At 35.5% G+C, this 26,619-nt stretch overlaps 2 pseudogenes; one reads left to right on the forward strand and one right to left on the reverse strand.

The window, feature by feature from the left end:
• The first annotated feature begins 2,513 nt into the window (after window positions 1–2,513).
• The window catches only part of LOC144252282 (tRNA (32-2'-O)-methyltransferase regulator THADA-like), a 36,056-nt pseudogene continuing 11,950 nt past the window's right edge, over window positions 2,514–26,619 (forward strand).
• Window positions 14,995–15,220, reverse strand: LOC144252266 (ATP synthase F(0) complex subunit C2, mitochondrial pseudogene; annotated as a pseudogene).

The following is a 26,619-nucleotide window of genomic DNA, read 5'->3' on the forward strand; positions in this document are numbered from 1 at the left end:
TATGGCTATATGGATTACTTTCCTTGATTTTATCTAGTCCATTTTAACTGTGTCATTTAAGTGTTTTCACTTACACTTTCATATACTAAAGATTACTAGTCCTTTAAAATTCCCTTGAAATATTTTTACAAACAAAACAGTTATTTTTTTATAAAGTTTGTGGTTCACATTTATGCTATTGTGTTCTGCAAAATCTCAAGCAGAGAATTTAAAAGTTTCAACTTGGTAGTACCACCAGGTGCCGATAGAAACAAAAGGTTTATTTTTCTCCAAGTGTGTTAATATTTTAACCTTTAAAACAAACCTTCTTTTGACCCTACTTCCCTAGGAGTTACCATCCATTTATTTGTCCTTTTGTATACTACAAGTACTGGGAGTTTCCTCTACAGTCGTCCCTAAGTATCCATGGAGAATTGGTTCTAGGCTCCTCCCCTGCTAAGAAGATACCCAAATCTGAGAATGCTCAAGTTCCTTATATAAAATAGCACAGTATTTACATATAACCTCAGCATATCCTCATGTGGAGTTTGAATCATCTTTAGATTACTTATAATACCCAATACAACATAAATGATATGTAAATAGTTGTTACATTGTACTGTGAGGGACAAGGAAAAAGTCTGTGTGTACATATTGACACATTTTTCCCCCTGAATGTTCTCCATCCATAGTTTGCCAGTCTGTGGATGTGGAATCTGTAGTTAGAGGGTCAACTATAAATGATTTTGCTAATTCCTCTTCCCCTAGTCTCTTTTAAACTCATTCAAACCTGCTCCAAGTGAACATCTGCCCATACCACTCTGTGGATGCCAACTTCATCCTTCCAGCTGCTCAAGCCAGGAATCTTGGAATGATCTTTGACTCTTCTTTTCTTCATTTTATCCTTCATAAAATTCCAAATTACATCCAGAGTCTGTCCATTTCTCACAGTTTCCATTGCTAATACTGTGGTCTGAGCTACCAGTACTTTGCCTGCTTGCTTTACAGGAATAGCTTCATCACTGGTTTTTCTGTATCCATCCACTAAGGTCTCTTCTCAGCAAAGCAGCCCAGTGATTATTTTGAAATGTAAACTAGATCCTATTACTTTCCTGCTCAAAATGGTTCTTCGTTTCACTTAATGGTGAAAATCAAAGTCCTTATAGTAATCTGAAGGCTTTACATAATCAGAACACCCTGTCTCACTTTGTACTACTTATCTTTTGCTCACTTGGCTCTGGCCATCCTAGCTTCCTTGCTGGTCTTCCAACAGGCAAGCTCCTGCCCCAGGAGTTTTCCTCTGGCTCTTCCCTCTATATGAAAAGCTTTCTCCTCCCCCAAGTGTCTACATCACTTGTGAGTCTTTATTCAATGTTGCCTACTTGATCACCCTATTAAAAATGGCAACAAATCTCCCCTCCACGCTCATCTTTTGTTCTCCAATTTTTTTCCCCATAGCAGTCACTACCTCCTAACATATATGTTTATTATGTTTGACTCCTAGCCCACCTCCCTTTGTGTGGGTGATAGAGTCACAATTTTTGATCCTTATTTTCAAATGGTTTGTTCAGAACAAAAAAAGGGTTGGAAATCTTTAAGAGTTACATAATTATTTTAGTGGGCCTGGAACAACACATTTTAAACACACCCCCCTTAAAAATGGATCAGATGATAAATTTTGTTTTGTGTATTTTATCATAATTAAACATAAATGTAAATACAGAAAAGTTAAGAGCTCTTGTAGAGTAACAAATATTTCAAGAAATTTTTGTTTGTTTTATGTGTGAGTACTTAAATATACTTGTTTTTAAACAACAAGGTACTCCATACTATCAGTCCTCATCAATAAAACATTTTAAACAATTACTATGAAGTTGTGCACCTACTGATGGTTTCTCTAGTTTTTAGTATAATGAAAGTTGGTGTATTTTAAAATACAGAAACTGGGGCTGGGGATGTGGCTCAAGTGGTAGCGTTCTCACCTGGCATGCGTGCGGCCCGGGTTCGATCCTCAGCACCACATACCAACAAAGATGTTGTGTACGCCGAGAACTAAAAAATAAATATTAAAAATTCTCTCTCTCTCTCTCTCTCTCTCTCTCTCTCTCTCTCTCCTCTCTCACTCTCTAAAAAAAATAAATAAATAAAAAATAAAATACAGAAACTGGCTTATAATGGGTAAAAGTAACTTTAGGAAATAATAAACTCTTATTGAGCTTAAAAAAATCTTAGGTTTCAAGGAAGAAACCCGTAAATCAGTTTTTCTCTGCTTGGGCATTTTGCTCCCCAGGGGACAGCTGCCAATATTGGGAGTCTTCTTGGTTATCACAACTTGTTGAGAGGATGGTACTCCTGGCATCTACTGGGTAGAGGCCAAAGAAACTCTAAACATCCTGCAGTGTAGGGGACAGCATTCCTCAATGAAGAATTATCCCACCCAAAATGTCAGTAGTGTTGAGATTGAGAAGCCCTCCTGTGAACAAGGCCTTAACACTCCTTTTTTCTTACAGTAACTGCTGTTAATTCTATTTAAAATGGGTGTAAAGAAGAAGAGAGAAATGCACGTTGCTGCATTGACAGTTCGTCATCAGGACCTTGAAATTTTGAGATGTAGGTGATTTCAAAGTTCATTTACTAAATACATTTTTTTCAACCAGTTTGCAAGTAGAGTGTCTTAATCCTTGCGACCCCATAGCACATAATTTTCAAATTCTATTTAATTTTTCATGTTTCTTATGTCCAGTTTTAGATGTAAAAATGGTTTTCTTGAATTTTGACTTCATACTAAGGTCTACTTGCTTTTTTGGTTTTAAAGATTTATAGAATTCATAACAAAGGGAAACTCATCTACATATTGTTAAATCATTGACTTTTCTTTGCATTTGTTATGTAGCTTTTGCTGATGGGGAAGGGAAAAATCTAGCTTCTTTGCTGTTACATTGTGTGCAACTCACAGATGGAGTGTCACAAATCCATTATATTAAACAGGTAAGGCCGAATTATTACTCATGAGTGTATCCTGAAGGTTATGCTATTATAGATTTTTAAAATTAACTGACAGCTTTTGGCTTAAATTATTCAATGTCAACTTATTGAATAATATCAAATTATTCAATATCAACTAAAGAATACGATTAAAAAAATCTCTTCTGTTTTTTTATATAGTATTTATTCATAGCAGTAATAGAAGTCATATTCAGACTTCTATTATAATTAGAGCTATATAGATAGGATAGGAAATTACTTACCTTTTTAGTAATATTAAAACAATTTCTGTAGATTTGAATCCTCAAAATTTTTCAGCAGCCACATTTAAAAGTTAAAATATAAAGATTACCCTCATTAGTATTTCAGTTACTATTTGAGTTTACCACTTGAGCTTACATAATATTTCTTTGGAAAGAAATTAAATAGATTACCGATACTACCATAATTTTAAGAATGCTGCAAATTTTCTCTACCTTAAGCCTTTAATAGGTCTGTAAGTCTTAAAGAGGTAGGTCTGGAGTAGGAAAAGGGATTTAGGAGCATATATTGAAAAGGTTAATAAATACTAAAAATAGATATTTTAAATCAGTACAATATGGAAAACATTCCACAGTACAATCAGTATAATTGAGATTTAAAAGAGTATTTGTAACCAACCATATTACTTTGTTATAGTTGATATTAGAAAAAATGACTTTGAATTTTTTTGGATTATAGATTGTGCCTCTACTGGAGAAGTTAGATAAAAATGGCCTGTGTGATCCCACTGTTCAAAGTTGTTTGGATATTTTAGCAGGCATTTATTTTTCTTTGAATCTGAAGAATCCCTTGAAGAAAGTATTGGCAAGGTAAGGACAAAAAGGAAGGGAAGTTGGGTATTATAAAAAGTAACCAGGGCTGGGGTTGTAGCTCAGTGGTAGAGCCCTCGCCTAGCATGTGTGAAGTCCTGGATTTGAGCCTCAGCACCACTTAAAAATAAATAAATAAAGGTAGTTGTGTCCAACTACAACTAAAAAGTATTAAAAAAAGTAACCAAAGTTCCTTTCCTGTTCTAATAAAACAAAAAATATCACTAAAAATTTCATTCATACAATCTCTCTTCTCTCTCTCTTGTTCTATCTCAGTTTCTTTTTAGGTCACAGACCTTAACGAACAGACTGCTGCTTTGGTCTGGGTGATAGTTTGCTGACTCTTGGTTCAGTCCACTTGTTGCTACTTTTTTCTCTATTTGTCTCAGCTGTTTAAATGTGGATAATCCAGCAATGCAGAACAATATGCTTGATTTAAAAATGTCAAGCAGTATAGAAATACACAAAAAACTAGGCTTATATTTCACCATTTCTGTCCTATCGCCTTTTCCTTAGTAAAGGGTTATCACTTAACATTTTGGTATCCATCTTTCTAGACTTTTTCTTTATATTTAGCACATGTGTGTTGTGTTTTAGTTTTTACTTTTTATATAAGTGAGGTTATATTCTACATAATGCTCTAGAGTTTGTATTTAAACTAAACAGCATCTTAGAGATATTTCCATCTCAGTATAGTCCTTTTTATTTTTTAATAATGGGAATTGAGCCCAGGTGTGCTATATTGCTGAGCTACATCCTCATTTGCTCTCCCTGCCTTTTTTTTTTCAAATTTTGAGATAGGGTCTCACTTATTTGCCCAAGCTGCCATTGAACTGCTTTATTTAGTTTCCTGAGTTGCTGGGATTACATGTTGTGCTGCTGTGCCCAGCTAGGTTAGTTTTTTTTTTTTTTTTTTTTTTTTTTTAACTGCGGTTAAAAAGCATATAACTTAAAATTTACTTTCTTAACCATTTCTAAGTGTACAGTTCAGTATTGTGAAGTGAATCCATGCTACTGCTCACCAAATCTCCAGAACCTTTTCATCTTGTAACACTGAAACTTTGTGCTCATTAAGCAACTCCCCATTTCTTCCCCAGCTTCTGGCAACCACCATTCTACTGAATGTTCTTAGGAATTTGGTTACTTTAGGTACTTCATGTAAATGGAACATTTGTATTTTTCTTTTTGTGACTGACTTATCTCATTAAACATAATGTCCTCAAGATTCATCCATGTTATAGCATATAATAGAATTTCCTTCCTTATGGATTAAATATATTTGTTTATATGTATATGCCTCATTTTGTTCATTCATCCATTGATGGACGTTTGGCTGCTTCTACCTTTTGGTGACTGTTTAATGTGTCTATGGACATAAATACTCAAATATCTCTTTGAAATTTTGCTTTTTGTTCTTTTGGATATACTCAGAAGTGGGCTTGCTGGATCATATGGTAATTGTTTATAGTTTTTGAGGAGCTGTCCTCTTGTTTCCTATAATGCAACATTTTACATTCCCGCCAACAGTCTTTATTCTAAGAGCTACAGATATATTCCATATTATGGATATATTAGAAATGTATTTCCTGATTTATTTAATCACTTTTCCATTGATGGATATTTGGTTCATTTTCAGCTTTCCTTATTTCAACAATTTTGCAATAGTATTTTTTTTGGTGGGTGGGCACCAGGGGTTGAACCCAGGGATGCTTAACCACTGAGCCACATCACTAGCCTTTTTTTTTGTATTTCATTTAGAAATGTGGTCTGAGTTGCTTAGGGCCTTGCTCAGTTGCTGAGGCTGGCTTTGAAGTCATGATCCTCCTGCCTCAGCCTACCAAGTCTCTGGGATTACAGGCTTGTGCCACTGTGCCTGGCTAATATTTTTAATCTTGTTCATAATCATGTATGTGTATACATGAGAGAATTCCTAGAAATAGAATTTTTAAGACCAAAAGTTATTCATGTTGAAATTTTTATAGCTATTATTAAATTGTACTCCCCAAAAGTTATGCCAGTTTGTACTTCCATCAACAGTGAATGAGTGCCTGTTTCTTCATAGCTCTCTAGCACTGGTTAATATCATTCTTTAAATCTTTAAAATCTAAGGGTGATAAATACTCTCTTGTATAATTTGCATTTCTCAGATGCTCATGTAGTCGAACATTTTGTAATGTGTGAAGTTTGTCTTTTTAATCATTACATAACTTTTGTATATCTTATAATTTTTTTCATTTGTAAGAACTATGAGTAGATTATATGCCATATATATTTCTTTTTCTTGTTTTAAGTTTTCTTAATGTTATCTTTTAATGAAAATTAAAGAAATATTTTGTTATCAACATTATTAATACTTTTCTTTGTATAGATTCCTGAGCTTCATGCCTTACTTATATGTTTTCTCTAAGATGATGATGATGATGATGATGAATCATCCTAGGCAAGCACTCTCTACTGACCTGTATTCCCAGCCTTCTAATACAAGATTATTAGAGAATTATTTACTTGTCTTATAATTATTATTTTTTTTGTTCAGCTTTAAAATTCATCTGGAATTAAGTCCTGAGTATAATGTGAGGTAGAGGTTCAACTTAGATTTCTTTTTCATATAAAAGTCACTAATCACCAAACTCTTGAATATTCTTGTCTTTCCTCACATATTAGGGATGCTACGTTGTTGTGTTATATATGCTTACATAAACAAGAGTTTTATTGATTTTAGACTTGGACATGTTCATTGATATAGCACATCATAGTCTTATTTATTGTAGTTCTATAATGTGGTTTAGTTATGTAATTGTATGTTACCTCTCTACTGACTTTCTTTTTCAGAATATTCCAATTTTTGAATTTTTTTCTTCCAGAAAAGCTATTCAATCAATCAAAAAAAAGCCTATTGGTTTTGATTTAGATTTTTTTTAAATATAGTTGTTGATAGACCTTTATTTTATTTATTTATATGTGGTGCTGAGAATTGAACTCAGTGCCTTACACATGCCAGGCGAGCGCACTACCGCTAAGCCCCAGCCCCAACACCTTGATTTAGATTAATTGAGGTAAAATTGACATAAGTTTAATTTATCCATTCAGTAAAGTTTTATCAACTACCTACTATGTTTTAAACAACGTTCTAGGAATTGGAGATATAATGAATCAAATAATCTAGAATGGGGTTGTATTACAAGGGGAAGATAGAAAATAGACAAAATAAACAACGTATAGGATATTAGATGGCATGGGAGCTAAGGGATGGGGGAAAGAACATCAAAGGTGGGGTAGTAATTTCAGTGTAAAATACAGTGGCCATTTCACATAACTTTGCTCTATGTGATAAGGTGATTTTTGGTTATTGGGTATTTGAGAGAAGAATGTTCTGGGTGGAAGAAATAATAAGAGTAAAGACTGTTAGGTTGTCAGAGGCCAGGGTTGTCAGAAGGCCATGTAACTAGAGCTAAGTGAACAAGGAGGTAAGGTTGGAGAGCTAATAGTGGATGGTGCAGATTGTATAAGGTCATTGAAAACTGTGTTTGTATGCATGTGTTTTGAAGTTGTTGAAGGCTTTTAGGCAGGTCAGCTCTGCATATGTGTGGGTTTTTCATTCAGCCAACCATAGATCAAAATATTCAAAAAATTGCTTTGTGCTACACATGTATAGACATTTTCCTTGTTACCATTCCTAAACAATACAGAATACTAACTATTTACATAGCATATACATTTTATTGGGTATTTAAGAAATCTAGAGATGATGTAAATATATGGGAGGATGTACACAGATTGTATGTAAATACTATGCCATTTTATATAAGAGACTTGAGCATCCTCACATTTGGTATTTGTGTGGGATCTTGGAACCAAATCCCTGTGGATACTGAGGGAGGACTGTCACATGGCATTTTAGAATTATCACTCTGGCTTTTCTGTTGAGAATGGTATAGGAGATGTGAGAGAAGCAATATGGAGCCAGGGAAACCAGAAGAGAAATGATAGACCAGGGAATTCCAGTGATGGTGATATGAAGTTATAATTTTCTGGCTATACTTTGAGGGTTTAGTTCAGTATTTCTACATTCGGATGATTATCCTCCTTCCCCACATATTGGCAGTACGAAGTTGTCAGATTTTTAATATTTGATTCTTTTTCTAGCTCACTAAATGGCCTACCTAAATTTTTTCTAACTGAGGCTGTACACAGTTTTACTTCTCGTCTTCAAGAAGAATTGAATACTACTGATCTATACTCATATAGGAAAGTAATTGACAATATATCTTCCTGTATGGAGAATTTTAATTTGGGTAAGCCAGCACTTTTCTAATACTTTTTCTGGATAATAACCTGTCATGTCATTATTTTTTAATGATGTTAAGTTTAGTGAAATTCCTTACTAATATTAAATTTTTCCCCTGATAGGTAAAGCAAGTATTAATAATCTTCTTAAAAATGGTAAGTGCTATTATTTTATTTTGTTCTTAGGGTATTTTGTTGCTTATGTATCATTTTGGAACTGGTGCTTTTAAGTTTTTTGGCAATAGGAAAAAATCACTAAAGTACATCATGCTCTTTTTAAAATCTTTGCTTCTCTATTATGATATTTTAGAAAACCGATTTAAAATATGTTCTTGTACTGAAGTTAAAATTCCCAATTTTAAGTTCTGTATTGTCATTATATTCTTTTTGTTTCAGTACTTCATTTCCTGTGGAAGAGTTTAATTGAAATCCTAGAAGAAAATAGGCAAGTGCTATGTATTTACATGCTTGTGGTGTGTATGCGTGCATGGTTATAGTTGTACATTCTCTCTGTACAAAGAAAATTTTCAAAAGTTCTCAGAATGTGTCCTTCTCCCTTAATGTTAGACCTGATTATTTAAATTTATTCTATAGAGATTTGATATTTAATTTTTAAAAAATTTTATTTATTTTGTTTTAGAAAGAGAGAGAGAGAGAGAGAGAGAGAGAGAGAGAGAGAGAGAATTTTTAATATTTATTTTTTAGTTTTCGGCGGACACAACATCTTTGTTTGTATGTGGTGCTGAGGATCGAACCTGGGCCTCATGCATGACAGGTGAGCGTGCTACCGCTTGAGCCACATCCCCAGCCCATTGATATTTAATTTTAAAAGTCAAATTATTATGAGAATAAATGTGAAAGAGAAGAGCCCTTCTCCTACCTTTGATCCTTTTTCATAATTTACTGTTCTTATTTCATGGGGCGAAGTTTCCTATGTTATTTCTCTGATGATATTAATGATGGTTGTTTTTTGTTTGTTTGCTTCAAGTATTCTTATATTTACATGCTTTTATTTTTTGTAAGTTGCTTTTTTTCTGTTTGCTGGGTTTGGTCACTATATTTCCTGCTAGGAACTTTCCTGTCAGAAGTCTAGTGATCTTTTGGGTATTCATATTTAAAAATAGGGCACTGAAAATTGATTTGCATCTCTGTGCATATGAATGGAGTTGATTGCAAGTTTTATTCTAGGCTGGTCTGGCTGGGCTGTATCTTGATGGAACCCTTTATGTCACTATCTTTAGGTCTTTTTTTGATCTAGTGGTAGATTCACTATAAAAGAATTATCAGATCACTGTCTTAATATTCTGGTTGCTGAATGAGGGCAGAAAGTTGAGGTCTTGGCTGTAGGCATCTATTGTGCATGCATTTACACAATTTTCCTGTCTGCAATATGACATTGTGTGTGCTGTTTTTTTTTTTTTCCCAGACACTTGACAGTTTATATTCTCTAAAGGTAAACCAGTTGTCTGTTGGCAAGGGAATGTGATGCAGAGTTCTCAAGTAGGCTTGTAGCCAGTCTTCCTGTTTTCAGCTTTGCATTTATCTCCAATTCAAGGAATGCTTAGTGTCCACAATCTGAGCCTTTTAGGCTCAGAATCACCATACTTTTAAAGTATGGTGATTGTCTTGTTTGCTGCCCTTATGTATTTATGTCTTCATGTCTTAAAGCCTATGACTATTGGTTTAGGAAGGTTCTGGAAGGGAACAGAAGTAATACCTGTATGCCATCTTCAACTTGATGTCTCCTTCTGCCACACTAGAAGCTCCTTCTCTGTCTCTTTTTAGACTCTTCTTCATCAGCTCTTCTCTTAAATATGGGTTCAGTTCTTTTTATTTTATTTGTTCTGACTGCTTAGAATCATTCTTTTATTTTTTTGGTATTATCTACCATCTATATATTCAGGATTCCCAAATTATCACTCTAAGTTCTCTTCTCTGGGTGGTAGGCTTATTTCTGGACATCTCAAGTTGGATATTTTACAGGTACCTCAAATTCAATGTATCCAAAAGAGAGTTCCTTCTCCACCGCCCCTAGTAACTAGTAGCTTCTATTCTACTTTTTGTAGCTTTTTGAATTTACCTGTTTTAGGTACTCATATAAAGAGAATCATATTTGTCTTTTTGTAATATGCTTATTTTACTTAAAAATGTTGTTAAGAGTCATCTCTGCAGTAGTATGTATCTGAAATTTATTCCTATTTACAAATAGTCTCTCTATCTATATGCCACATTTTGTTTATTCATCCATATCATGATGGACATTTGGACTTTCTCCTCCTTTTGGCTATTGTGAATAATGCTGCTCTAAACACTGGTGTTCATGTTTGAGTCTCTGTAGAATAGCTGGATCATATGATAATTCTGTGTTTAATGTTTTGAGGAACGGTCAGTTTTTTAAAATTTTAGTTGTAGATGGACACAATACCTTTTATTTTATTTTATTTTTTTATTTTTATGTGGTGCCAGGGATCAAACTCAGTGCCTCACACATGCTAAGCAAGCGCTCTACCACTTAGCCACAACCCTGGCCCCCAAGTGTTTTTTTTTTTTTTTTTTTTTTTTTTTTTACTTACTTACTTTTTTTTTTCTTTCTTATTTGATAATGGGGATTGACTCCAGGGGGGCTTTATCATTCAGCTATATCCCTACCTCTTTTTATTTGTTATTTTGGGACAGGTTCTTGCTAAGTTGCTTAGGGCTTTACTGAGTTGCTGAGGCTAGCCTTGAATTTGTGATCCTCCTGCCTCAGGCTTCTGAGTGGCTGGGACTACAAAACATTGTAGGCATGTGCCACCATGCCTAGCTTGTCTTATGATTTTTTTAATATTTATTTTTTAGTTATACTTGGGCACAATAGCTTTATTTTATTTATTTATTTTTATGTGATGCTGAGGATCAAACCCAGGGCCTCACACATGCTAGGTGTGTGTTCTACCACTGAGCCACAACCCCAGCCTGCCTTATTATTTAATAGGATTACTCTATGTTCTTCTGTGTTGAAAATAGACTGGGGGATAGGGTATAGCTCAGAGGTAGCGCTGTTGCCTAGCATGTGCAAGGCCCTGGGTCAATCCTCAGTAATACCAGGAAAAAAAAGCCTGGGAAGGGCAAGAACAGAAATTGAGAGATTGATTGGAAGCTATTGCAGGAATCTTAGGGGGGAGGAGGAGCAATTTTATGCCAAGTTGGTAACAGTGGAGGCCATCAGATTCTAGATATTTTTTGAAGGTAGAACCAACAGAATTTTCTGATAGATGGAATGAAGGGAGGAAGGGAAAATGATTGCAGTGTGTTTGTAGATAGAGATTCCAGCAGATGGAGCAGGAGTTAAAGATAAGTTCACATATTTTGAGATAGTCAAGTGAAGATATTGAATAGGAAGTTAGTGAATGAATCTGGAATTAAAGAGATCTAAATCAATGAAAGTCTGGGTATTGTTAGTAGATACCCAAACTTTGGCATAAAAAGAGAGGGAGAGGCTGAGAACATTGCTAAGTGGTAGAGTGCCTATTTAGCAGGCATGAAATCCTGGGTTTAATCCCCAGCACCATCAAAGCAAAACAAACCAAATAAACCCCCAAAAACAAATATGGAGAAAAAGGTAGACTGGTTCTAGTGTTTAAGAAGCGATGTAGGAAATCTAAGAGAGCCTAGCATGTTGGAAGCCAGTTCAAAAAAGGGTATCAAGGTTGAAGGAGTATTCAAGTTTAAGTTGTGTTATTAATTATTGAATTTTTTTCTTGATTTCTTACCTTTTCCCTAAAATAGGAAGTGAGGTTAGTCATTGGCTAAGAAAGAGGTGCCTGTTGATGTAAGAGTGTTGAAAGTTTACAAAATTGGAATGTTTGGAAGATAGAGGCTTATCTAGCATAATCTAAAATTAATTTTGGCCCTTTGAGGAGTGTTTATTTTGGAGAGGTATAAAAATGGTAACACATATTTGAATTTCCTTTTTAAATAATGTCTTTTCTTCTTTGTAGAAAATTTGCTGGAAATCATATTGTTCAAACACAGTTGATGAATGACTTGTTGGTAGGCATTAGAGCTTCAATGATGTTAATACAGAAAGCACAGACTTTCCAGGGTAATCTCTGGAAGGCTTCCAGTTCTCCCATATGGCAAAGTATGTGTGACTTGCTGAATATTTTCACCAAATTCTTAAGTGATGGTAAGTGTAACAGCAAACAAATTATGGTTCTAATTGAGTGTCAGTCCATTCTTCCTAAAAATGGTCTGCAATACATTTTACTGAGATGTGGAACTTCTTTTCCACCCTCTCAAAGTGGGAGAAAAGTCCTGGATTATATGTTTTTAATGACTTTTTCTATCAAATGTACCAATTCAGCAAGGGTTAATGTTGAAGGACTTTTATAAGTGTGTGTGTATTGTATACAAAGAAGAAAACCTAACAATCTTAGTGTTGAAAAACTATAGACTTTAAGTAGCAAAAGAAAATTTTTTATAGAAGAAATTTCCAAATTTTGAGGGAAGTTTATAAAGATGAGAACAACACTTACATTTCTCTTTAGCAGCAAGAGCTATTTTCAGATGGTGACAGTTGTTGTTGATTGTGGGCCTCATCAGTACTCCTTCGTGTATCTTACATGTTACTTCTGTCCATAGGAACTATGCTACTAGGATACCAAATAGATGAGAGGAAATTTCTATTTATTTGCTTATGGTGCTGGGGATTGAACCTAGGTCCTCATGCATGCTTGGTTAGTGTTCTACCACTGAGCTACATCCCCAGACCTGTAAATTTCTTTTTATAAAAGTCCTTTAACAGCTGGGACTGGTGGTGCAGGTCTGTAATTCCAGCTGCTCAAGAGGCTGAGTCAGCAGGATTGCAAGTTCAAGGCCAGACTAGGCAACTTAGCAAGACCCTATTTCAAGAAATAAGAAAAGGCTAGGGATGTAGCACAGAGGCAGAATGCTCTTGGGTTTAATTCCCATTTTAAAAAAAAGATTCATCTAATAAATTAAAAAAAGAAATGAAGTGATTGAATATCATCAGTTTGAAACTCCCAGTGATTTGATGTAGGCATTATTAAGCATCAACAATTGCTAACATTACAGAAACCAAAAACCAGGCTGTAAGAGGCTATTAAGGAAAGAAGCTATTTTCCAGGATTTTAAAGCTTCATGTTGATATACAGTGTTTAGCAGCAAGTAATGGAAACTGAACTTAAGAAACTTAAGCAAATGTGCCTCCTCTTCCTTCCCTTACAACAAGAAGTTCAGTAGCAATTGATCCAGAACTGTGCTAGGCACACTAGGACGCAAATGTTTTCTATCTTCCTTCTCTGGCATGTCGGCTTTCACCCATGTTGTTTGTTGCCTTATGTTTGCTGTGACTACTGTAGCTCCAGACATCATGTCTGTGTTCAAGGCAGGAAGAAAGAGAGCCCCTACATCTGTACCTTTAATTAGGAAAAACAAAGATAGCTGAAGAACTTCTGCTTGTATCCTATTAGTCTGAGCCCTCTCATCTGGCTGCATTTAGTTGTAAAAAAAAAAAATTGGGTGAGTATCCTACCTTTGGCTGGACATGTTAGATTTGCTATTAACAATAAAGGACAGAATGAATGTTTAGTAGATAATTTGTAGTGTCTCTCATACTTCTTACCCTTGGTCGAATAATCACCATATTGTTAGAAGTTAATAAAGATAAAATAACAAGAAGATATCCAGGTAAAATTGTTTGGTTGCTTAGGGTACAATACCAGTCATAGTAAAGTTTGTGATTAGCATGGATATAGATATTTTTGCACAAGCCCTGAAATTTCTTTGAGAAATAGTGTATGCATGTGGGTTGGGATTCAGAGGCATTGGTGGATGTGAGGGGACAGGTGGTACCTCTATGAGGCATGCTGGGAGCCTGTAGGTGGAGAGAAAGAGTAGATGTTCTAGAGAGAAAGGAATCAACATTTATTGAGTATATAAACCCTCTTCATTTATCTTTTTAAACCTTATGAAAATGTGTCAGAGGTTATATTTTCCCATTTTACAGAAGAGAAGGCTGAGTTCCTGGGAGGTTCAATAACTTGTCTAAGACTTACTCATCTAAGAAGTGGTCAAACTAGAAGCTTTACCCAGGATTGACCCTACAGTGTTTGCTTTTTGCATGGCACTGGAAATTCTGTCATTTAAAACATGTTGCCTTTTCTTTTGCCAAATAGATGACCTATTACAGACTATTCAGAGTACATCAGGATTAGCTGTTATTCTTTTTATTAAGACAATGTTTCATCCATCTGAAAAGACTCCTGAATTGGTAAGTGCATCCTCTCCTTTTTAGAATTCATTGTGTTGTATTGAGAGAGTGGGACTGTGGCTCAGTGGTGGAGCACTTGCTTCGAATGCACTAGACTCTGTCACCTTTTCAATTCCCAACACTGCCAAAAAGAAAAAAAGAGAAGAATTTGACTCTACTGAGAATTAGAATTTTATTTTTTTGCAGTGCTGGTAATTGAACTCAGGGCCTGTGTATGCTAAGCAAATGCTTTGCTAATGATCTATATTCCTAGCCCCAAAACAAAACTTAGTTTCTTTCTTTTTTCTTTTTTTTTTTTTTTTGGTATTAGTGATTGACCCCAGGGGTGCCTTCGTGCTGAGCTATAGCCCCAGCTCTTTTTTTATTTTGAGTCAGGATCTTGCTAAGTTGTGGAAGCTGGCCTTAAATTTGTGATCCTTCTGCCACAGCTTCCCAGGTTTTGAAATTACAGGCATGTGCTACTGCCTTTGGCTTCCTAATATTTTCTTATTTATACAGTATTTATTTGTTTTTCTTCTGTCATACCCTGAGCCAACCACTTTCCCAGGGTGCCTTTGGAGATATAGGAAAAGGAACATATAGGGCAGATAGGAAGAAAGCAAGATGGATACTGCTCTTTCACATGGCAAAGAGAATGAGAAAGGCCACTATCTGGCAAAAGAGCCCTATGGCCCCTGAAAGGGCAAAGCCCAGAATGGGGTAGGAGAAAAGCTTTAGAGAAGGGTTTCTCAGATGTCACCGTCTCTGGTCTGTTCAGCATCACTGCAGATAGTGATTGGCTCAGCAGCAAAGAGATGCTCCTGACCAAGGAGTAGGTGGAGAGGATTTTGGAACAGGCATACATTTTCATGGGGTCATGAGACATGGCAAGAGAGCTGCTGCCAGTACAGAGAAGACCTTCCTAAACATATTTTTAAGGTGAAATAAAAAATGCCATGTGTGGTGGCACATGCCTGTTATCCCAGGGACTTGGGAAGCTGAGATAAGAGGATTGCAAATTTGATGCCAGCCTTTGCAACTTATGAGATCCTCAGCAAATTATCGAGACCCTGTCTCAAAATAAACATAAAGGGCTGGGGTTGTGGCTCAGTGGCAGAGCACTTGCCTAGCATGTGTGAGGCACTGGGTTCGATTCTCAGCACTATATAAAAATAAATAAACAAAATAAAGTCATGTGTCTATCTACCACAATGACGTTAGGATTGTGGTAGATAGAAAGAGAGCCCACTACATCTGCACCTTTAATTAGGAAAAACAAAGATAGATGAAGAACTTCTGCTTGTATCCTATTAGTCTGAGCGCTCTCATCTGGCTGCATTTAGTTGTAAAAAAAAAAATTGGGTAAGTGAGTATCCTGCCTTTGGCTGGACATGGTAGATTTGCTATCAACAATAAAGGACAGAATGAATGTTTAGTAGATAATTTGTAGTGTCTCTCATACTTCTTATCCTGGGTTGAATAATCACCATATTATTAGAAGTTAAAATTATTTTTAAAAAATAAAGAAAACAAAACCATAAAGAGAACTGGGCATATACCTCAATGTAAAAGCGCCCCTGAGTTAAATCACCTGTACTAAAATAAAAAATAAATAGAGTGAAATAAAAAAATTCTTTTGCATGGACTATCTTTCTGATGACTTTTTTGTTTTATAATAAGAGAACTTGAAAAATTCATCTATACTAAAAAAGTAACAATTCTTATAAATCTATTTTACAATCATCAACATTTTTGGAATATAACCTTTTAATTTCTTTGGTGCTGTTTGTTCAGTTCTATATCTCCTCAGTATCATAAAAAATACTCGTAATACCAAAATTATGCAGAAAATTAATGTTTAGATACATACACAGTACAACCTTATGATAAATAAACATTCTTTTTACTAGAAATAACTCTAAATCATGAACTTTAGGTAGGAATCATACTACAATAAGTTGTTAAGTGAGTTTGATCCATTTGGAAAAGAGTGTGCATGTGTGTGTGTGCATAAATATATTTGTGCGCACGCACGCGCGTGCGCACACACACACACACACACACACACATATTTTTATTGTGTTATGCTGGAGACTAACCTAGGGTCTTTTGACTTCTAATCATAGGATCTACCACTGGGCTACATCCCCTGCACCTATATGGAAAGCATAATAATTTAGACCACAGTACTTACATTTACTGCTTGCAGTTCTTTTTCTTGCTGTATCTAGAAACTCATTTTGTCGTTTTACTTAACTTTTTGCTATATTTATTATGTGTGCATAAAACAATATACACACATATACACATACTATTCTATGAGATCACATAGGAATTATCATTAGATAAAATTGAAAATTTTTTTTTCTCACATCACCTCTCAAAGTGTTAAACTCATCACCTGTAGGTGGTGGTGATGTAGTGTGCTATACCAGTACATTCAAATCAGTAAAATGATTCATATACCTAGTTTTAATATTTTTCCTTTTAATACTAATATAATTTAATATCTATGGCTATTTTAGGTTTAGTTACTTTTCCAGGGATATTTCAGGAGAAAGCATTTTTTGATTTGTATTTTGAAGTATCTCTTGGAAAGTTTTAAACCTTTATATATATATATTAGTTTTTTTTTCTTCCAGATTAGCAGTTTGCTTCTCCGTTCAGTAGACTGTACCAGCATCCCTGAGTGGTTCCTGAACAGCTGCAGGAGCCTCTGTTGTGCTGACATCTCTGTGTCAGCTCTCTTATTCCTGTGTCAGGGGACACTTGCCATGTTGGACTGGCAGGATGGGAGCATGGGCCTGAGTGGAGAGGCCCTGCTTTTGGACACTGTGCATGTTTTGTTCACCTTGAGTTCACAGTGAGTTTTCATGCTGCTGTTTCATATTTTGTTTTGCTTATAAGACATTTAAAAGTTGCAACTGTACCAGTATACTTAGTAATTACATGAAAAGTGCTCAGGATAAATTCTAAATTAAAAGTAGAATATGTGTAGGGAATGAAATGGACATGAAAGAGAAGATGGGGTGAAGGGAAAGATTTATAGGGAGTATTGGTACCAGTTAACCTGTAATTAATTTCTAAAATTAATTTTAACATTCAGTTTCTCTGTTACCATTTTTGGTGGGGGGGGTGATGATAGTACTGGATATTGAGCTCAGTCACTCCACCACTGACCTACATCCCCAGTCCTTTTTATTTTTATTTTGAGACAGTGTCTTGCTAAGTTGCTGAGACTGGTCTTGAACTTGTGATCCTCCTGCATTAGACTCCCAAGTTGGTGGAATTATATGTGTGTGCCACCATGCCTGGCTACGATCTCATTTTCTAAAAACTATAAAAATTTGGGACTGTGAGACTGCAGCTCAGTGGTACAGCACTTATCATGTGTGGGTTTAATTTCCAGCACTAAAATGCCTACAAAAACCAAAAAACTAAAAATTTTTATATGTACAGTGCTAGAGAATTGATGAAGAATTTCAGCATGGATAATCTAATGTGACTTTCATATGTTTGATAGAAAGAATAAGAAATCTAATTTGTTGATTGGTTAAAGTAAAGCTTAGAAGAGTAATGCTTTCTTAAGTATGTTGCTAATAAGAAACCCAAGCCAACAACTGTATAAGGTCTTCTGACTTCACAGTGATACACTCTGTGTTTTTCTTTCATGTGTGTTTTTGCCATAATGGCTGAAAGTGCTCATGTGCTTAAAATGTCAAAACTATAGATATGGCTTGATAATAATGAGCATGTGGATAGCAGAAGAAAATGATCATGTTTTAAAATAACTGCTTACATAGCTATAATCTACATATTATACAAGTCACACATTTAAAGTGTGTGACTTTTAGTATATTTAGATTTGTGCAACCATCAGTGCAGCCAAGTTTAGAATATTTTCATTGCCCTAAACCCCATTTACCTTAACTTTCCCCAGTCTGAGGCCCTTATATTTTAAAAGACTTTTAAAACTGTCATCGCTATGAAGATAGCCAGTGATTCATTCACCTCCAGTAGTTTCCAATAATTCATTTTGGATTATTTTTTAGAAGGTGAAAAGATTCATACACAAATTTGAGATCTGTTTTGGCTTTGTAACTTTTTTAAATTGTAAATTTAATAATAACTATTTTTTCTGTTTATTCTTTATATTTAAAACTTTAAATGGTTAAATGCTTATAAAATGAAATGACTTTTATGTGCCATTTTACAATAATATGGTTCATGTTTCATTTTTCTTCAGGATAAAGGAATCAAAACTGGAAATGTTTCTATCTAGAAACTTTGCATCTTGGACAAATTCAGCCATACATATCCTTGAATCAAGTTCCCCAAGCCTGAAGGACCGTCTGAATGGGAATTCAAGCATAGTTGGGAGACTTTTGGAATATGTCTATACACACTGGGAACATCCATTGGATGCTCTAAGACACCAAACCAAAATCATATTCAGAAATCTTCTCCAAATACACCAACTAACTTTGGAAGGGGCAGACTCAGTCACTGATCCTTTCTTTTTGGAATTCACTAAGAGTGTTCTGCTATTGGAATGGCATATTAAAGGAAAGTACATATGCCTGGGGTGTTTGGTAGAGTGCATAGGAATTAAACATATTTTGGCAATAGACAAAACTATTCCATCTCAAATCTTAGAGGTCATGGGGGACCAATCATTGGTACCTTATGCAAGTGACCTCTTGGAAACAATGTTTAAAAATCATAGAAGTCATTTGAAATCCCATACTGTTGACAGCACTTGGATTGGCCAGTGGCATGAGACTTGGGTTTCTCCTCTCCTTTCTATATTATGTGAAGGAAGCCTGGATCAAAAATCTTATGTGATTGATTATTATTTGCCAAAATTATTGAATTACAGCCCTGAAAGCTTAAAGTACATGGTAAAGATTCTTCAGACTTCTATTGATGCCAAAACTGGTAAGAAAAAATATGTTTTTGTCTTAGTTATTTTTATTATGATGCTTAAATACAGGCACCTTGGCAGATGTTGACCATATTCCAATTTAAATATTACCACTTTATGAACTATAGGAGAGCTATTTTAGGTTGAGATGAGTATTGCTGTACAATGCTGAATGCAGTTTTTGACTTAAGTCATTTGTACAAATTAAGGAGTTATTATAGTTACAGAAATTGGATAAGTTTCCTTAATTATAAGGTTTTAATTTATTTTACCAAGATTTTTTTCTTGTTATTGGAATAAAAATATGTGTACTTTATATAATTTGCTTATTTAAGTGATTGAGACAGTAATTAAAAATTGTTTTAGGCAAGTTGAAAGACAGGTACGTTGGTAGAAGCAGTTTTTGTCTCTGGGAGAGAGACAATATTTGGAGTCATAACCTAAAGAAAGAACTATTTGTAGTCCTTTAAAATAGGGGTAAATATTCCATCAAAACTCAGACACTGAAGGAAATACTGCAATAAAGCATATTTCAGTAAATAATATGGAAAATGATGATCATGGTTCATTATACAAATCTTAAAATTATAATACTCTAACAGCATATCCTGCATAATTTAAAAAGTATTTTCAACTAAAAGTTAAAGACTTTTGATTTCTGCATATAAAAATAAGCCATTATTTGTAATTTAAAAATTTTTTTTGGAATGTTGCTCAGGCTGGCCTTGATCTCCTAGGCTCAAGCCAGAAATCATGCTTCCTCAATCTTCCCAAATAGCTGGGCCCCTAGGTGTGTGCCACTGTGGCTTGCTTCCTTTAGGTCTAAGCTGTTTTTTTTCCTTTTTGGTACTGGGGATCAAACCCAGGGCCTTGTGCATTTGTTTATAATTTTTAACAACAGTTTTCCTTGCCTTTTTGAGAAAAACCCTCTGAATCTGTTCTGAAACAAGGTTGTCTTTATTTTGATATCAAGGTATGCCAGAACTTGCTGTCCCCTTAGTAATGGCCAGTGTCTTAACCCCTGATACCAATAGGTTCTTTGTGATTTTCCTTTTATCTTTATTAGTGAGAAACAGTAAATCTGAAATGTGCAGAGAAGGTCAGTGTTTAAAGACACAATGACCTTTAGTCACTGAAGGTTTTTCCTATTTTTGGCAGAAAATTGTTTTAGTTTGTTATTGTATTTCACTTTTTTCCCCTGACTTATTTCCTGGTTCGCTTTCTAAGTATCAAGGAAAAATTAAAAATATTAGCAAAAAAAACTTACGATTTCTTTATGTTAACAGTATGAAAATTATGCTTACTTTGAAATTATTGACACAAGATAAATTAAATAATTTTAAAATAAGGATTACTTTAGGAACTTTAATTCATGTTAGAATTTATGTAAAATTTGATTTTTATTTCTGAAAACATAACTTTAATTGGAAACATGAACATTAACAACTGAAAATTGCAGTAGTCATTGCATAACACTGTCGTAGTCTTTGTTAGTGCGCTTTTGGGACAATCTCTTCCATCCTTAGGGTCTTGTAATAGCAGAGGGGCTTTGGGAGCTTTGATGGCATGCTTGCGAACAGCTAGAGCTCGTGGACATCTGCAGTCTGCTACTGATGCCTGGAAGAACCTTGTGTCTAGTGCAAGAGTGAAGCAAGGTTTAGTTCATCAGCACTGCCAAGTAAGGAAACAAAATACCTGGGGATTTGTACAGGACCCTGATTCTTTCAGTCCCAATATAGAGGCTCCTACATTGAGCGTAGCACTGTTTTTGGGAGTCTATAATGAGGATGAACAGAAAGTGAAAAGTGTCATCCTTGTACTCCAGCTATCTAGTTGAGAGACAAGAAAGCCTTGTGAAATCTGAGAAAATAACATAGATTCAAATATGCCTTATGCATGAGGACTTATCTAGGAGGCTCAGAAGAGATTAATCAGAGGTGGCTGATAAGAAAAGTGAAATATTGGAGCAGAACGACAGATAGACAAGACCTGGAGGCGAATTAAGGATGTTGTCTGGCAGAAGGAGACTGTTTTGTCTGTTTTATAGACAGCTCCAATGCCAGGCTGATGACTTCATTACTTCCCAGTCACCAGTTAAATGAAGTCTTTCAGCCACAGCCACTCTGTCTTCAGCAAGGAAGTGGCATTAATGGAAACAGAGATGAGTTTCCAGAGTGAGAGCAAAAACAAACCAGGAGACTAGTTAGAAGTGCATGACAGTAGTGTGAGTGTGAGGTAAGGTGATCCTAGGGCAAAGTGGTCACTGAGACAGAAAGTATGAAGCTGAGCATTGCCATGGAATAAAACTGGAGATTGTTGATTTTTATGTATCTTCAATTCATACAATAAGATAAATTAATAGAAAAGAGCTACAGGATTTTTGCAAGTTACATATGGTTAAATTTAGTTTTATTTTTGTTGATGGCCTGTGCAAATAATTAGACATTTCAAGTGGTTTAGGCTTTCCTTATCTCAATGAAAAATTAACATTTCATTACTTGGTATTTTAGGTACAGATAGATACATTAGGCTTGCTTTGTGAAAGTAATCGGAGCACAGAAATTGTTTCCACAGAAGAAATGGAGTGGATTCAATTCTTTATCACATACAATCTTAACAGCCAGTCTCCAGGAGTGCGGCAGCAGATTTGTTCTCTTCTTAAAAAGGTAGAATTGAGCATTAGAAAGTGGTGAACTTTGCTCTGGATATTGTTTTGAGGAAGAGCCCAGATTTGGCAGAGTGCGGGAATGATCAAGGGATTGGGGTACCTCTTCTTGGTCTTTCTGTGACTTGCTCTGTGATATTGTAAAGCTTACATGTGGTATTAAAATCTAGAGTAAAAAGACCATTCATTTTGGGGTAGCAAAACTGGAGGGTTTTTTTTTAAGCCTTTTATTTACTTTTATGTGGTGCTGAGGATTGAACTAAATGCCTCACACGTCTAGGCAAGTGCTATACCACTGAGCTACAACCCCAACCCCTTGTCCTCTTTTTTTGATAGAAAAAAATATAGTGTTTGGGCTCTTGGAATGTAAGGTAGTTTTATGAAAACTTTGGTAAATGGAGGAAGGAAGCATTTGCATTTTTATAGTTCTCTAAGCACCTCACAAAATGGTCATTTTTGAATAATTGAATTTGAATTCATCACACAACACATCCATGGGGTGAAGAATTGGTATAGAAATGAATATATAGTCTTTAGATTCATGTTGACTTAAAGGAAAATGTAAGAACTGTGGTTTAATGGCTGTATTCTAGTTGCACTAATACTGATTTTGGTTTTAAAATGTAAATGTTAATTTTTTGTCAAAAAGAAATACTGTAGATTTTGAGAGTTTGAAAACCAGTACTCTGTTTGCCTTAGATGTTCCCTTCCAGGTCTGACAGTTTAGTTTAATGTGAGGTTCACAGATGCTTTTTATTTTTATTTTTTGTCTCCAAAGTTGTTTTGTAGGATACAGGAAAGTTCCCAAGTACTTTACAAATTGCAGCAAAGTAAATCCAAACATGAACCAGAGAATGAGTTAGCCAAAGAAGAGCCTTCTGTTTCCTTACAATTGTATAAGGTAGGTGATATCTTTCCAGATCTAGAGTTTTAAGAAACCTAAAATAATTGTACATAAGCATTAGAGGGAAACAGATGGAATTCTCTTGGTGAATTGTGTTCCTATGCTTTTTCCTTCAAGCTGGGAGTTACATATTTCTTCTGGTGCTTGGGTACTCCAGGAAAGGTAGCACATGACTCGGGAACCAGGCTGCACATGAGGACTGCTAGAGGATGACATTAATGGGCTCACCTCAGTAAGGCTCACCTTATAGCTTATGTGGGCCAGGTGAAATTAGTACTTTAACTAGCAGGTAATTGCTGGCTCTGGACTTCTCCAGGCCTCCCCAGGGTAGGAGGCTACTGTGGCTGAGCCTTCTTCCTCTTGAGGCTGACATGACATTCAGTAGCTTGACGTTACTGACCCCTTTCCCATACTTCAGCAGTGGAAGGAGGTTGTGTCTATTTGTTCGAGTGAGCTTGGAGAGTAGAGCTAGTTCAGGGCATAGCGTTAATGGGAAGGATGGAATCCCAAGTACAACAGCTCTGGTCTGGACCAGGGCTCAATTTGACAATCTTCAATTTATTTTCAGCAGAATATTCTGTTCTACTGAAAATCTTGCCTTTCAGAAGCAGACCCTTATTTTCTCCTAAGGTTAAAATCAAAGACAGAGATAATAAGAAAAAACAATGGTGGTGGGAGAGAAGGTAGACCTCATCTGTTTCTGTTTTAGTTTGTTTAGGGGAACAGGTGTAATAAATTAATGATACATTTGAACTATTGCATACCCTCTACCTACTCTAAGCATTAGTATGGATGGTCTTGGTTTTTAATTTTACATTTAAAAGATAAAAACCCATTCAATGAAGGCTTTTCTCATATAAAGGCTGAAATCAGCTTCATCATCTTACAATCCCAACAGTAAAGATTAGAAAATCATAGCCTGAACATTAAGGATGTAAGATGAGTCCCACTTCTGCTTTTACTAGCTGAGTGCCTTGAGTCCCTTCCACTGTAATTGGGATTAGTAACTCCTCTGGAAAGGTTGGTTTTGAGGACTAAGTGAGAAAGCCCCTTTTAAACTATAAATCACTCTAAAAAGCCTCAGTGGGAGTCATTAAAAATGACTTAGAGTATATGTGGAGCCCTGCCGTGTGTGTGACAGTTTTCGGTTAGCTTCTCAGAACTGCTAGATTTAAGAAAACACATCTCTTTTGCTTCTTTCCACAAGGGTTAAAATGACATTTGTGAAATCTCAAGTATGTAAAACATACAACTTGTTTTTTGGATTGAGGTTCTGAAATTTAATGTATTCACGGTTTCTTGGTTTGAGCTTAAGGATATGTATTTTCTGAACATTGGTTCTTAGAGACTTAATCTGAGTCAATCTTGTGGTTATGATCTTTTCTCCTGACTGGTAGTCTCCTGTGGCTTCTAGAGGCTGTGGCCATGGCACTATGTTGTCATCATCCTCATAACAATGGCTGTTGTACACAAAGTGCTGGGGAGGACAGGAAGCTATTAGTTGAAAAAATGCCTTCTAGGCTAATGGAGATGATTTCATACCTTAATAATTAGTATTAATAACAAAATTTTAAATATATTTTCAATGTTGATGGACCTTTATATTTATTTATTTATGTGCAGTGCTGAGAATTGAACCTAGTGCCTCACACGTGCCAGGCAAGCACTTTACCACTGAGCTACAACTCCAGCCCTAGAGTACTTTTATTTTTATAAAATGCTTTATATCCATTTTCTCATTTCATCTTTAATAACAAAGGCTGTGGGGTAAGCATTATCCCCATTTAAGAAGTGAGAAAACTGAAACTCAGTGAAGTTCAGTAACCTGCCCAACATCCCTCAACCAGTGAGTGAGTAGAGCTAGGGCCCAAACCAGATCTGCTTTTTTTTAAAAAAAAAAATATTTATTCTTAAGTTTTAGGTGGACACAATATCATTATTTAACACTTATGTGGTGCTGAGGATTGAACCCAATGCCTTGTGCATGCTAGGCAAGCACTCTACCACTGAGCCACAACCCCAGCCCCTCAGATCTGCTTTTGACTGAAACATCTCAGTAGTTTTTTTTCCATGAGACTAGCTTAAGTGAATGTATGGCGGTGAAAAAAAGAGGGAGAACTTGGGGAATGGTGAATTCTCTGGTATAAATGACTTAAGATTTAGAGGAATGGAGGAGTTGAGTAATGGGGAAAGAGTTTATAAAATCAAGTTGAGTGTAGAGAGTTTTCCATGGAAGGCCAAGGTGTTTGGAAGCCTCACTTGGAAGCATTAAAAGAGACTAGGGCATATATTGAGCTCCACCTGAAATGTAGGATGCTGTGCTCAGGACTAGGGATCCTAGTGTATATATGTGGTCTCTGTCTTCATTATGGTTGCAGTATGATTGAGGGAAAGAACTGTATCTAAAAATGTAAATGACAATACATTTAGGGTAAGATAACTCTTAAAAGACGAGTTTGTGGTTCTTTAATGTGAAGGCTGTATTACTTAAAGTTAGTTTAACTAGGATATTTTTTTGGTAAGCACCCTACTCCTTTGAAACCCAGAATAATTAATAGGCGAGTAAACAGGGCTCATGAGGGCCTAAAGGATAAATTCTTGAGGTTGTATGCCCACCAGAAAATGCAGGGATTTTTGCATTCTTGACTCTTGTCTTGAGCCATTTGGAACCAGGGCTGCCTGTGTGCTGCTTAGGGTGCCGTAGTAACAGGATGCTTGAGACTCTTAGTCATTCTTTATAATTTTTTCTCTTTATCTTATGTAGAAACTATTATCATTATTATTTTAATTAGAGAAAAATAGTTTATCCTGGACTAAGTATATCCCACTTTGCTTTTTCAAAATTGCATTTTATTATAAGCTTTCATTTTTAATCATTTGTATAAACAGAATAGTAGAGCAGGAGTCTCAAAGGGCCAGGCAGAAGAAGACAATGGAATAGTTGGATCTTTGAATGAATTATATTATAGCCAAACTTATCAAGTAGTCTATATTGGGTATTTCTTTGTTTATTTTAAAACATTAAAAAGTATTCATATCTTCGACACCTGAATGCCTTTGGTTAGGAAAATCAATATTCATACAGCTCTGTCACAAATCAAGAGCTCAATAGATCTTGCTTTCACCAAAAAGTATGTTTTTACTTGTCTGAGCTATAATAGGAATTATATTTCTTGTTGACTCTGCTAAGATAGGTTCATTAAATCATATTATAGCTTATGATCATAGGTATTGTCTCAGTCTGTTTTGTTTTGCTATAACATACTACTTGTGGCTGGATACTTGAGAAAGAAAAGAGGTTGGTGGCTGGAAGGTTCAAACATCACAGTAATGACATCCGGCAAGGACTCTTTGGCTGTGTCACAATATGGCAGAAAGCTTGCACAGAGTAGAAGCAGTGAAAGAGTGAAAGCAAGAGAGCAAGCCAAGAAAGTTGAATTTGTATATAACAAACTCATTCTCATAGAAACTAATTTAGTCCTATAAGACTTGACTCATTCTTGGGAGAGAGCTTTAATCCATTCAGTAGGGTGGAGCCCTGAGTAGGCCTTGCCTCTTGAGGGTACTGCCATCTCAACATCACCACATTGGGGGCTTTGCTTGAAGCACATGAACCTTTGGGTGACAAGCTGTATCCAAACCATAGTCTGTGCCAAGCTGAATTATTAAGAGACGTGAACAACCAGTATTAGTTTTAGAAATCTTTTAATTAAAAATGAAAGAAACACCCACTCTTGAAGGTGATACTTTAAAGATAACTTATTGTGAGTT

This window comes from Urocitellus parryii, unplaced genomic scaffold (assembly GCF_045843805.1).
Source record: "Urocitellus parryii isolate mUroPar1 unplaced genomic scaffold, mUroPar1.hap1 Scaffold_40, whole genome shotgun sequence".
Classification (NCBI taxonomy): domain Eukaryota; kingdom Metazoa; phylum Chordata; class Mammalia; order Rodentia; family Sciuridae; genus Urocitellus; species Urocitellus parryii.